Source organism: Lichenostomus cassidix, chromosome 1Aa, assembly GCF_008360975.1.
Source record: "Lichenostomus cassidix isolate B80296 chromosome 1Aa, HeHo_3.0, whole genome shotgun sequence".
NCBI classification, from domain to species: Eukaryota; Metazoa; Chordata; class Aves; order Passeriformes; family Meliphagidae; genus Lichenostomus; species Lichenostomus cassidix.
This window is the reverse complement of record NC_139480.1, coordinates 50658030-50672441: the sequence shown is the minus strand read 5'-3', so window position 1 is coordinate 50672441 and position 14412 is coordinate 50658030. Positions and strand designations below refer to the sequence as shown.

Genomic DNA, 14412 nt, shown 5'->3' with positions numbered 1-14412 from the left:
GACAGCAGAATGTCCATAACACACAATCACAGAACCATTTAGGCTGAATAAACCTCTATATGACTAAATTCAGGTGGCAAAAAGTGAAATCCAGCAGAGGTACAGGGAGAGAATACTGTCTTAAGACATTAGAAAGTTGATTTTAAAGAGAAGTGATACCAGCTGAATTAATATTATGTTCCAGTTGATTTTTCTCGACCTATGTTCCTTCTGCCAGGAAAGGAGGCAGCCTTTTGGAAAATATTAATTTTGAGTTTCCTTGCTGCAAAGAATAGCCTCAGAAGAAGGACATGCTTGAAGCTATTTGTCACAAAATGTTTAGGTTGGCCAGAGAGCTTGAGACTTCACAAATATGCCTCAGATATGCAGTGCAGTGGAGTTTCAGCATAGTGTGCATCTCTGATATAACTGATGCTTAACCTGCTACTTTAAAGGCATCCTTTGAAGAAAATTGCAGCAGTCTCCAGCCTGTCCACAGGGCAGTTGTGCAGTTCCACACCAAGTCTAGTGAGAAAATGACACTTTCTGTGCTAGAATCTTAACATATATTGGACTGATCAACATTGCTTGAATGACAGGACAGCACAATGAAGTCAGCATCCCCGCAACCATGTACTTGCCAGTTAATTTTGATGCAAAAATGTACTATTCTTTTTTTTCTCTTTGGTGCATCTTCTTCCTCCTCTATCGTTGTAAGCCCTGGGTGACCAGCCTTTCTCTGGAGACTGAAGAAGCTTGTTTCAAAACGTTGTGTCAGTTTGTTAGCAGGCAGCTTGCTATGGGAGTCTGAAAGCAATATTCTTTCCATTACGTGTGTGTCATTTCACCAGGGACAGAAAGATATGGATGAAGTAGGAGGAGCAAGTGCAGGAGGACAAGTAGTTAGTAGGAATTACTAAACTACAATACTAAAAATATCCTGTCCCCACCAGTTAAAATTCACACCTACTCCTCTGAGTAGATAAGAGAAAAAAGGAAATTTCCATCTGCGGTTTTGAAAACTTCATTTGTCTCCTGAGTACTGAGCACCAGATCTTCAGCTCGTAGTGCTGAAACCTTAGCATGTTTCTGAAGGATCCATTCCTCAATACCAGGCTGTCAGCTTGAGTGTCAAAATTCCAAATGACTCTCAGCAGTACTTGAGGACAAACAACCACAACAATTGTCTGGGGACCTCACGTGATATTGTCAGCATGACAAGGCTGAGCTGGGTAGTAAAGCAAAGCATTTTGCAGTTAGGTAGAATGTACAGTTCATTCCTTAGCCTCTTCCTGTAGCTACTCTCTTTTCCCAGCTCTGCCTCCAGTAGTGCTGCTCAAACCTATTGCTTTCCTGAGACCTAGACACTAATTCCTAATGAAGCACATCAGCAGTACATTGGCTGTTTAAAACTGGGGGATGACAGTTTCAAAGCAAGCCAGACACCAGAAATAACACAGCAGTGTGGACTTGGATTGGGCAGTGAGCAAAGAGGAGGGAATCAAAGAGCTGCATCATGCATTTACAAAGTTTAGGTGAAATCAGCCCAGCAGCACACCAGGCTGGAATGCAGTTGGTGGAAATGTGGGTACAAAGGTCTCTTTGACTGGTTAAGGTTGTTAATGAGAAAAATTACATAGTTTCTAATTGGTATGCATGTTAAAAGCTGTGCCCCAAACAAATGGATATTAGATAGGATTCTGAACAGGCTGTGTAAAATAAGTCCCAGTGAAGAGAAGTCAGAGGAGAAGGACTTCCAAGTGAAATTTACCAGTCACTGCAAATTATCTCAAATAGATTCTTTATACTTACATATGTTTGTGATGTGAAACTGCAGGAGCTCAGAAATTTTCCAGAGTTTGTTGCAAATGCTATGACTCAGTGGAGGTCTGAGACTCTTTGGGACAAGACTGAAGATCCCATCTCTAACCCCAGTGACTCACCAAAGGCTGTGGGTGCTGCCACCACAACTCTGGAAAAGCTATATAGATATGCTGAGCACTGCATGTTGTCAGTTTTCACAGGGAGATCCAGAAGACTTTTTCAGCATGATGTAAACCTTTGCAGCAGAGCAGCACCATGTGTAAACCAGGTAAGCTGTGGCCCAGCAGGCTGCTTTCTCCATACCAGGGCCGTGGAACGCCAGCTGTGATTGCAGCTATCACCACTGAGAGAACAGTCAGGATGAAAAGAATTAAACAGCCTGGAACAATTATCATGTAAGAAATTGTTCCAGAGGGAATCAAAAGGTGCAGTAGTGAAAAAGAACTGGTTAGGTGGAATCTACAACTACTGTTATGAAAACACTGAATTGGGAAATAAGTTCTTAGGTAGTAATCTGTATGTGATATAGAGGTAATTTTCCAGTTGACACGTGATTTCTTCAGAGGGGAAGAAAATCAACTTGACTGCTATACTTCTTTAGTTATAGGAATCCCTTTTCTAAATTTCTCATCTATTCATATATTTCCCGTTTCCCTTGATTTTTTAAAAGCAGTTATTCATGGCTGCAAGTACAAACATCTGGTCAGTAGGAGGGAGTAAAAGAACAATTGTGTGGAGCACAGACAAATCACTGAAGAACTTTTCTGCTTATTTCTTGATTTCTTTTTTTTTTCCCTTTTATGGCTTGCGTTGGTGGGATTTACAGTCTAAAAGCTAACTCATTGTTAATGCTGGTTCTCATCTGGGAATAGACACATTTAAATGCTCATACTGTTGTAGGCACTGAAATTTAGCAAGCCTTTTTTTAACACTGCTATTCTATAAAAAGCATAGGGAATGCCCATAAGAGGATCTTTTCCTTTAGCAAAAAGACACAACCTGATTAGAACGTTACATAATATTAATATGCCTTTGGTATCTTTGGTATCTAATGCAGAGCTCAACCCCTAAGGTGCTGGTGATAACAGCTTGCTGGAAAATGTAAAATTGCCAGTCTATTGACATTTTCATGGTTTGCCCAGAACTGATGGTAGTTGCTCGATGAGAAGGAGCACATGAGAGGAAAAGAAGGATGGCTGCCAACAGTAAAAGTGGGTGATGCTCTTTTCTCTACAGCTATGACAAGAAGCCAATGCTCCAGCCATGAGCAGGGACAAGCTGATGGAGGATTAAGGAGCAGTGACAGATACCTGGACTCTGGAGGAGGTTGAGAATGTCTGAGCAAGAAGATGGTCCTTCAATGCAGATTTCCAAAATGGAATGAAAATAGGTATTAAGAACCCATGAAAGTGAAAAAAAGGAGGGGGTGGAGAGAGGAGTATGCCAGGAAGAAGAAATTGCTGCATGGTAAAAGAAAAGGTGGAGGTGAACAATGGAGCCAGAGACCTATGCAAAAAGAAATGCAAAGACTGAAGAAAAAACATACTTTGATGTTTCAGAGAACTGAAGGAAGTAATTAAGATGAAATCTGGGAGAAAATCACAGAAAATAAACATGGAAGACTACAAACATCATTGCAGCTCACAGCTTTCCCAGAGTGCTGAATGACTAACTCAATCTCATCCAACTTGTGAAATATTCAAAATACCATTAGTTAATTTTGTAACCTCCCCCCTGGAAATGCAGTACACTTTTCATACCACTAAAGATGTGTCTCACAAGTGGAAGTAGTGATTAATTTGTTAAGTTATTAACTATTGAGCCCAACTGTCCCATCAGTAACCAACCTGAATAGGAAAACCAGTGAATGTGATGCCAGCAGAACATTAGTGAGTAAAAGAGTGATCATCCTACAGAGGTTAGATGGGAATGGCAAAACAGCTACAGTGGACTCTTGCCCACTCTGAGCTTGAGCAGTAAGTGTAAGCAGTAAGCCTCCAAATTTTACATACAAGAGTGAAATCAAGATAAAAGTTCTGAGCCTACTCCTGGTCTGATCTCTTATGAAAAGGACATTTTAGGAATATAGGCTCTGACTATAAATGAACTCAGAATGTAAGCAAGGACCAATATATTTGATTTATAAACACAGTATAGAAAACAATCCCTAATTTCTTCGAGCTCTTTGCATCTTTCAAGGACTCCTGTCCCATTTAGTATCCAATATGGATTGTGTTCAAAGTAAATTGTTCAGTTAAATGTCAGCAAATCCAATAAATGCATTAACATCTTATCTAAGCAGATTGTTCCAAGAGATTTTACAATGGTTAGTACATTTTATATGCAGCAAAAGTCTTTAGCAATATCTGTTTTTCTTGGTTTCCTGTTAATTTGGCAAGGACTGAAACATGAGGCTTGCTCACAGACCAAGGCTGTGTGAGGCAGGATGAACTCTTGATGAATATTGACCACTGAGATTAATAAAACCTACTTATGGCAAATGTTTCTCCCATGTGGCCACTCACAATTCTCCTCACAGCAGACTATGAGAATATTTGCAGCACTTTTTGTCTCTCCCTGTAAACTGACGAAGCCCCCACCAAAATGCAAATGAAAATACTGCTTTAATCTTCCCACCAAGGTCTCATCCTTTCTGCTTCCAGCTTTAACAGAAAGATTGTATGGAAAAAAAAGCAACAAACCCTATCCACATCAATGACCAAACCACCAAAACAAATCAGATTGGGGAAAGAACTTAGACTCAGCTGTTGTGGGCCAGAATTCCTTTCCTCAGAATTTTATCCCAAATATTCAAACTGGCAGATTCAGTTATGCTGTGAGTCTAGGGCAGCAGGAGGTTCCTGCTCATTTGTAAAGTGCAATTTGAGGTACAGCTAAGACTTTTATGTCATGAGGGTTTCACAGCCCATTTTTGCAGAATGCAGTACAGATGAACCGTTTGAGTTAGCAGAAGGATAATGCAGAGTTTGCAATACAAAATAAATCAGTTGAAATTGTGGAGGGGCCATTTTAAAGAGAAAGATAAGTAAATGTTACGTTGGGGTTAGAGTCCTCAGGAAGTGAGAAGTGAAATTCTGTGGCTTCAAGGGTCTTTGGAAAATGGCAGCTTATTTCTTGGAGAATGCAGTAATGAACCAGCTGGTAGGGAGGGGTGATGCCAGATGCTGCAACATTCACATTGAGGTAGGAGAGGAGCAGATGAAGTTAAAGGGAATTTGCTCCAGTATAAGAGGCAGCTAAAGGAAAATTATTTCAGGAATTAAATGCACAAGAAGAAAAAAAATACAGTGTCGCATCTTATTGGAAACTGGAGAAGAATGTAGAGCTTTATTGTCTCCCAAAGACAGACACAATATTCTCTTATTGAGAATTTTATTGTTGTTGCCCATCTCCAAGACACGGGAGGATCATGGCTCTGGAATCTCACAAAGTTACAGCTAGACAACCATTTCCCCAGAAACTGACAGAGGACAAAGATTTGTAGTACTGGTGAGGAGGTTTTTGAAAGAAAAGAAAAACTGCTTTGAAGATGTTGTGCACAATCATGTAAAGTTTCAAGCTGGAACTAATGTAAATCTCACACGGAGAAAGAAGGATGACAGAGCTGCTGTGGGACTTGCAGCCAGCAATGGACCACCCCATGAAGACTGTTTTTCACCTGCACGTTGACTTCACAATATGCAGTTTTCAGTCCTGTTGATGTTGATGCATCCCTCTGTTTCTAGCAGCTGCCTATGCACAGTATGCACTGCGGTAGAGGAATAATGAATCAGAAAATGCTTTCTCATGAGACTGAGCTGAGCAAGACAACTGTCTGGGAGTAGCCAGCTTCTTTACTAATAAAAAATTCAAGCCATTACATCTCCTTCACTCTAGGGCTGGCTCCAGCACTCAGTCAGCTTCTTCCTTACAGAAAGATGACAGTTAGGCCAATTTTAAAACATACGCATCTCCTCATCTTGTCTGCATCTTTCCCAAAAGAAGCAGAACTGAGCTTAAAAAACCCAAAATGATATAACCTAAACCCATAGTTTTAAGAGGAGCTTGTCCCCAGACAGGTACCTGACAAAGCAGCATTTTAAAGCACTTTTCCCTGGCATTCTTTTCACCTATTACTCTCGACCTGTAAATCAGCTCTCAGGAGCACTGTAATCACCGAAGCAACAATATCAAGTCCTGACCCCTCTATCTGACAAACACAACTGAAGGGACAGCTTTGTTGAGGTAGAAGCAGCAATACTGAAAGCATTCATTGCCTTAGCAACTAGGACAACCTCTTCTTTAATTAGCACATCATGGTCTGAACTTTGCTAATAGAACCTGCCTACACTGCATGCTAACCACGGGTTAGGTAATCCCGCGCTTGCCAACACAGGCAGCCTACCACGCTTGTGCTTCCTGACATTCTCCACATGAGCACTCTGTTCTCAGGTCCCGCATCTGCAGGCAGCCTGTAGGTGGTGTTAATGAATGATACATCCTTGCGCTTTCTCACCCTGGACTCATGATCCCCTATCCCATCACATATTTGTCTGGGCTGGCAGGCACAGGGTGGTGTGGAACAGCTTCTATGTGCTCTTTTCTCATGTAGGAAGTTACTGTCTATGACAAAGGAATTATTTCCTGGTGTTAGCTTAGCAGATATGGCAGAGAAATAAGAGAGCTACCTGACAGCCCAAGAAACCCCCCCTTGGCCTGTTCTCCCCAATTACTCTCCCAGCCACCCTCTTCTGGAGCTTCTTCCCCAATGCCTTTACTGATGACTACATGAAATCACCAAGATCCAATGGCACCAGCAATTACAGAATACACTCTTCTAGAAGATATGCCTTATAGGTTTGTAGTGCAATTATTCTCTGTTCCTGCTCCAAAATTGCAGGGGAAAAAGTTATTAAAAGCCTGATCAAGAGAAACTAGATACCCGGATGAAAACAAGTTTTGAGGGAGAAAAAAATTAGAGTTTACAAGGTCATTGTCACAGCTCTAACTACAGCTCATTGAAATTTGTATCAACATAGCAATAGTAGCACAAAGTTTAGAGCAGAAAGTAAAACTGGTTGGAGATAACACTGCTCAAATATTTATTCTGGGCTGAGTTCTTTACTGCCACTGGTATTAGAGAGGTAGGGTCCAAAGCTAGCATGGATGTGTCTATAGGTAATCCTACCAATCCAGTGGAACAAATCATGCTCTGAGACAATAGTTCTCACTAAGTGGGAGAAATAGGGAATTCAAAAGAGGAAAAAACTAAATTTTCACAGCTTCAAATGCTTTATTTAATAACACGACTAACTAAGGCAGCAAACTCTTCTCTTTTTTCTCCTGTTATATTCAATTAACCCTGGGAATTAGGGAAAGAACACAAGATCACACACTGGGTCTGGATTGCCTGCTCAGCAAAACAGTAATGACACTGTGACTACTTGTGGGATCACCTTCAGGCTGCTTTCACCTATGGTTTCTGTAAAACTGCATGACAAGTGGTTCCTTAATTACAATATTTGCATGTTAGAAATGTTTAAGGAGAGGGTTTCACAATAAAGCAGGAATGATTTCTGTAGATGTTTGTTTAAGGTTTTGGTGTGGTTTGTTCTGTTTGTTTTTAATGTTGAACATGAGCAGAAAGAGAAAGCTGCTGCCATCCTACAAGGGTGGAGATACCAATTCAAGATACCAGATACTCCTTGTAAATGTACACTCTTAGAAGGCAGAAATTGCACCTCAAAATCAGTAAATTCTCTGAGTTCACACGCATGCCATACAGTGTCAAGCACACATAAAATATCAACCTTACGTTCTCAAATGTGGCTAATACTTGGAATATTGGCAATCAGGTGCTTTTCTTCTGTTGTTGAAAATGTCAGACTTTTAACAGATCATTGCCCCAACAGAATCAGAGGTTCAGAGAAGTGCTGTGATCAAAGACACACACCATGCTTCTGAAGAGGAATTCAGGATATGCAAGTTCAGCTGGTATAAAGAACTATCACCTCTTTGCTCTGGTTATGTGCATCTTTAAATTAGCCATTAGATAATTCTGCCACTTCACTGAATTTTCTGCATTGAAGATATTTATTCTTCCTTGTCCAGGAGGAATGGCTTTAGTGGTAGTTATGGAAATAAAAGAGATAATAAAGCTCCCATGCAAATCTTATGTTTTGTGTATTTTCTTATTTGACTATAAAAGTGATATTCCCAAAGGTGTGGAGTCAGGAATGTTTTAAAACTGCTGATGAGCATCATCCATTGCAATCTTAATTAAATACTGGTGATTTACCTGCTACAAAAGACTTTTTTCCATTACAAAATCCTTTCCTAGTGTACAGAGGCATAAAAAGAGAGTGCAATATCGACTGCATAAACTGCTTTTATAGAATAGAAATAGTAAAGTTGACTTCCTCTTGTGAAGTATTTTGAAATCTACTCATGGAAGGTGCAGTAGGGACAGTAATTTCATTATTACTCTAAAAGCCTGTTGTCCTTCTCTGCACTGGCAGATGCTCTCTCAAGCAATTAAGGTATGGGCTGCTATCAATTCAGAGTATTCTTTCCTTTAGCTGGAATAGCAATAGTGCCTTAGAAACCACAAAATAAAATGACTTTTCAAGTTAAATCTGATACTTGAGCAATGCCATTTGCTTTTATGCACTAATCCCTCCACCTGTGAAGAGATCTTGCTGACAGTCCCTGATGTACTCCTGCCCCAGGACAGTGATGATGATACTGCATTAAACATCTCCTTGAAAGCCAGCAAGCCTCTACTGCTTCTGTAAACATCTCTGGCAAGCAGAGCTTGCTCTTCTTTTCCTGTGCAATGGAACCATGGGGAAGGAAGAATGAAAGCAAGAATCCTTTAGTCCATTAAAATCTGGAATTTCTGCAATATTTTACTTTCCAGGATTATTTGCTCTGGAATAGGAGAGCCTTCCCATATGGTGATGATTGGTGTGAGAGTAGAAGAAAGGCAGCAGATATTTGCTGTGATGTTTTTCTTTTTGCTGTTTCTGTTGTGGAAAGATAGCCAAGAGAGAGTGCTCAGAGCTCTCCTTATTCTCCATGTCTTTCTTATCCTTTCAGAAAAATCCACAAGGTGTCAGCACCCCAGGCCTGAGGAATTTTGGGTCACTATTGTCCAGATTAGAGTGCTCAAGAAGATTCAGAAGAGAATTTCATGATACTTGTTTGCCAGAGCATACAGCTTTGAGGGGGGAAAAAGGCAAAAACAAAAAAGGGGTTTGGATTAACAGTACTTTTAAAATGGTAAATTTAAGCATAAGAACTCCTGTCAGCAATTTGCTTTTGCACATAAAGACTGACTGGGCTAAATCAGGGAACTTCCAGTAAGTTTTCTGGATAGTGGGCAGATCATGTGTATGTTAAAGGTTTTCCTTTACCTCGGAGGGTTGGGGCCTGATGTCCTGGAGAAAGAGCACTGAACCTTCATTTCTGATTTGCCATTATCATAAAACACTCTGTAATGCCAATGTATACTACGGGGAAAAACTGGTGAGAAATGCATAAAAACTCATGTCGATGCTATAATTTGTTGTCATATTTAAAACTCATCCCTGAAATGGATTCTCTTGAGTGAAGAATTAACTGTACAACGACCACAGCTCTTGCCAGGAGCTTCTTGTTTGCCAGAGGGGAAGCTGAAGTCCCCAAAATATTGTTTTACATTCACCTGCAACACAGTGTGAGCAGGAGCTCCTCTGTTTCACACAGTCAGGGCACACACATTGGGCCAGTCATGGGGACTGTTGGATTCAGCTTTCTTAATCACTTTATAATTGGATTCTTTGTTCACTTTGTGTGAATTTACCAACAAAGCCCAGATCAAGAGAGGTCAAAGCGAAGCATCCCCAAGTTTGCTACTGCCCTTTCCACAACTGAGATCACTCCATTAAACTTCAGACCAACATTTTTCTTTATGGCATCAGTAGACTAGGGTAACATTTACTTCAGATGAAATGTATTTCCATAAGACTGACAGAGGGCCCCTATAGCCTTGCTAGCCTGTGGGAGCAGGGCAAGAGGAAATGCCAAGGGCAAGTCTTGCTCAGACCTGCAGTCTTGTTCCCTTTAGATCCAGATTGTGTTTCTTTTTTTATTCTTCCCTTCAGCAATGAATTGAGCTCCTGTAGCAGAGGAGGGAGTGTTGACCTATACACTCATAGTGGAAAGGTTACTTCAATCAGAGGGGAAAAAATCAAAAACAAGAGGAAATGCTCACCAAATCGTGTGTGTGCATCGAAAAGAAAGCTCTTCCACTCACATAAACAAAGGTGTCAGAAGAGATCTCCTTTAAAGTACTTCCAGCAATCATTCTAGATGGCATTTCTTATTGGTTTTAGTATTAACATGAGCCCACTTGAGAACTCCACTCCTAAATCAGAATCCCATTTTGTTAGCAATTGTACAAATAATTCTGCACTTTCCCTTAGTGGGAGAACTTACACTCTTCAGGAGAGTACACAGAGCAATTATCAGGCCAAAAAAATTGTTTCTGTTTACAAAGAGGATCAATAAATAAGCATAATCATTGACTGGACACAGAGTAAGAAACTATTAACTCCTCACTAAAAGATTTGTTTGGGGTTTGTTTTTTTAAGCGGGTTTTTTTTTGTTGTTGTTGTTGTTTCTGTGGGTTTTTTTTTTTTAATTTATACAGAAGATGTCTCCCTGTTATCTCCAAAAATGCTTGTGAAAATGCCATGTGAAGATGAGGAATTGACCTTAATTCCTCAGTATGAATATGTGCTGTCCTGGCTCTGGGCAGAGCTCAGCTGGGAAGAGTCACGGGGAAAGCACAGGTCCCTGGTAATTACTTCTGTGGATGGGGACGAATATAACAAAAGCAGTCCATTAATGGACTTCAGTAGTGTCCTTGGTCAAAGCACATGAACCTCTTATCAGCCAGAGGTTGGGAGGGCTAAAGCAATTTCACCAGCTCTGTGATCTTTCTGTGACTGGAGCGAGAGGCTCATGGGTGGGAGCTTGGTTGTGAAAACACAGCCTCCCTTGCAGAGCCTTCATGTACACAAATGTTCACAAAGCTTGATGTTCTTCCAAAAGCAAGGACAAGGGAAGATATTAGTGTGAACCCTCTGATTCAAGCTCAGGTACCTTAGGACATGACAAAGTAACAAGCACATCCTGCAGGAAATCAGTTCTTTTCAATGTTTCTAAAGGGTGCAGAGGACCTGTGGGAGGGGTGGGGGGTTGGACAAAAGAAAATAACAATAAAATGAAGTTTTTTAGTCCTTAAAATAACTAAGGCTGAAATATTTCATACCAACCCTGACAGCTTCTATCTGACTTCTTGTCCTTTGAGACAGCCAGCTACAGCACTAGTTTTTAAATTCCAGCAAGAAATTCAAAGCTGTTCAAGGAGTCCTCAAGCCATAATAAAATACTCATGTTTTCTGGATATAGCTTTGTGCACAAGACTGTGTGTATAATTAGTCATGCACAATCACCTGTATTTATTGGAATCTGAGTTTTCCAAGACAAATGCAGCCTCCTGCTTACAAAATTTCTTTTCCTCAGAGGCTGCACAGCGCTTGCTTTTCACATAATAAAGGTAATTTATTTTCTTGTTGCATCACTTTGAAAATGTGACTGCTTCTGGAATGCTATTGAGCCAAATGGTTTAGCTATCTGGCCAAGAGTATGTCTGTAAAGTTGGAGTGAATAAGATTTCAGTTCAGTGCCAGTTCCCCAAATTGCTATATTGTCCTAGTTCTCCTAAGGCTTTCTCTCTACAGGGCAACACTTCTTCCTTTGACCTTGGATCTTGTAGTAGTATATCATTTTGCCAGTGCTTTGAAATGTGCTAAAGGTATGTTGGCACATTCCAGCTGTGATTTTGCACCAGGCCATGAGGCAACCTTTTACCCAAAATCAGCCAGCGGCTCCACAGAGGTAAGCAAAGTTTGCAGTCCCTATAATGAATAGAGCTGTACCTTGAAATCTCCATCCACAGATACAGTGAAAACTTGCTAGACAAGGCTTTAATGAACCTGGTGGAAATCTGAAGTCAGTTTAAAGCATGAGGGTTGGATTTGATGTCCAACTGAGCCCCTTCCTATCTAAACTGTTCCATGTTTTTCACAAGCCAGGCATGACAATGAGTATGATGCTAAGTGGAATTAAGATCAGACTACCTTGATTCATTAGAGCTGGAGTAGAGGTGACCAGATCACCAGCAAAAGTCGTCCCAGCTCACTCACACAAATGTTTGGTGAGAGGTGGAGTGCTATGGATGAGGCCACTATCTGTGAGTGCCAATCTCAGCTCTGGAGCAAAAAGCAGTCACTTACATTCAGACAGACAAAAGCACCTCCATCCTCTAGATTTCAAAGCTTCCTCAGGTGCTGAAAGGAGTAGTAGTCCCCTGCTCATGATAGACTCTAAGTGTTCACCAGAAAATCTTGTCTTTGTGAAAGAAGTATTTTGACTGTAGGTCTTATCTCGCTTTCCAAAATCAGTATTGCTGTCCCACCAAACTACCTTCGGAACTGAGTTTAGGACTTCTGTCAGAAAAGTCAGCAGAAGCAAGACTCTATTATTTCTAAGTAACATAGCTATGCTTGAAACACTAAAGGTGGCTCTGCTTCTTGCTACTTTTTGGAGAACCTTCCTGGGGTTGCTCTAACTTGAGGAAATCAGAGCAGCTCCCAGAAACTCTGCTTCAGTTTCAACAGGAGTCCAGAGCAGTACAGAAACGATGGGTATGATTCACTTCTCCAGATTCATCCTGTCTTAGTGTAGGTGTCTAAAATAGGTCAAATGAATCACAGCCTAAAATTCCTGCTTAAGAGACAGTCTACTTGCCTTGCTCAAACATCCATCTATTACAAATGATTCTCACCAAACAGTTCTGACACTTGACCCACAATAGGAATGGCAAATACATGTAGTTATATTGACACATCTAATAATCAATATAATGAAATTAGATATTTCAATGCATTTGAAATAATTGTTATTTTTTTCCTGAACACTACCCAAATGGTAATTTTGTAATTTCTGGGTTCCAGAATGAACATAAGAATGTTAGGATTACCCACTAAATGATGAGTATTTACCTATAGAGCTCCAAATATCAGTCACTTACAGGTCAACACAGTCTTCTGCATCTTCCTTGGAATCTCCCAAGGGCTCTCTTCTACCCTTGGATTCACCATGATAGAAGATGCATTCTTTATATCCAGAAAAAGATAGCTATAAGTATGAAAGGAAGGACTATCTGGCAATCTTCTAAATCTAGTAAATTCTTTCACTAATAGGGTAACAGTCTCTCTTTCTTATGAGAGAAAGGATTACTTTAGTTTCCTCAAGAGAAATAGCAGTTAGTTTTTCACAGTGTTCAAAGGTCTCATGGTTCACATTCATTTCATTCATAGGTCTGGCCCAACAAATTGAATCACACTGCATTGGTCTCTCATTCTAACTCACTATTCTAGCTAATTTCATAAAGAACACAGTCTTTGCCAGCATTCTTTTAAAACCAGAATATAACAGCCAACAGACACATGCAGAGTCCATCTCCCTTGAAAGAAAATAACATTGCTTACAAGGAAGTTTTTACTCCTTACATGGTCAATCAGTAGTCTACAAAAATTGTAGATATAACATTGATCCCAGCATACCCCTGTTTGTGCCCACAAGTTTTTATTGCCTCAGCACTCTGAAACACATCTATGTAGGAGCTAGAAAAAATTGTGGATTCTGCTGAGCAGAGTCTGTCAGAACAGAATTCCCTACCTGAAAGTCCATTCTGGATGCTTCAGTTACCCAGCTTGCAAATAATCCAGAGTCAGGTGGGTGAAACATGAATACACACACACACACACACACACACACACACACATATATATATGTATATGTATGTGTATATGTATATGTATATGTATATGTATATGTATAATGGATATATGGAAAGATTCAGATGAGAGAAGATCATGCTATAAAAGTGGGATGCAGATGGTCATATCTCCATAATTTAATAATATCAGTTGGAGAAGATGAAGACCAAGATTCTCAATGGCCATCAGTGTTTCACCATTTTTAAGCACCCACCACAAAGGTTCTCTAAGTTTTGAATAATTCACTCTCTGACAAGATCCCTTAAAGGTATTTCAAACTAAAGCAACCAAAAAAAATCACAGTATATCCTGTATGACTATTCATTAATTCATTTATTTTTGCCACAAGCTTGTAATTTTCACTATTAAACACCTAGATAAGTACCAAGAAATCACTATTCACTGGCCAAATGTGTCCCCATTAAACAGAGTTTATACTAATACTGTCTCAGTTAAGTAACAGTTATTCATTATCCTCAGGCCAAATTGTTTCACTGGCAGATGTCTCATTAAAACAGCTGTTCTGAGCAACCACAACCATACAAACCAGGGGATTTTCTATTGTCATTATTGTTGTTGTTATTATTAACAATAAGCATTTACATAAACACTTGAGATGTATGCAACTCACAATTACTCTCTCTGAGTTCCTTACCCTGAAAGTTTGGTGATTCAAAGACCATTTGTCACAGTGGAAGCAATTGCTAATTGGTGATAA

At 40.1% G+C, this 14412-nt stretch overlaps 1 protein-coding gene across 1 annotated transcript in view; it reads right to left on the bottom strand.

Annotated features, from left to right (window-relative positions):
- LARGE1 (LARGE xylosyl- and glucuronyltransferase 1) overlaps positions 1 to 14412 on the bottom strand; it is a 347716-nt gene that overhangs the window by 277918 nt on the left and 55386 nt on the right. The gene's annotated exons all lie outside the window — the stretch shown is intronic.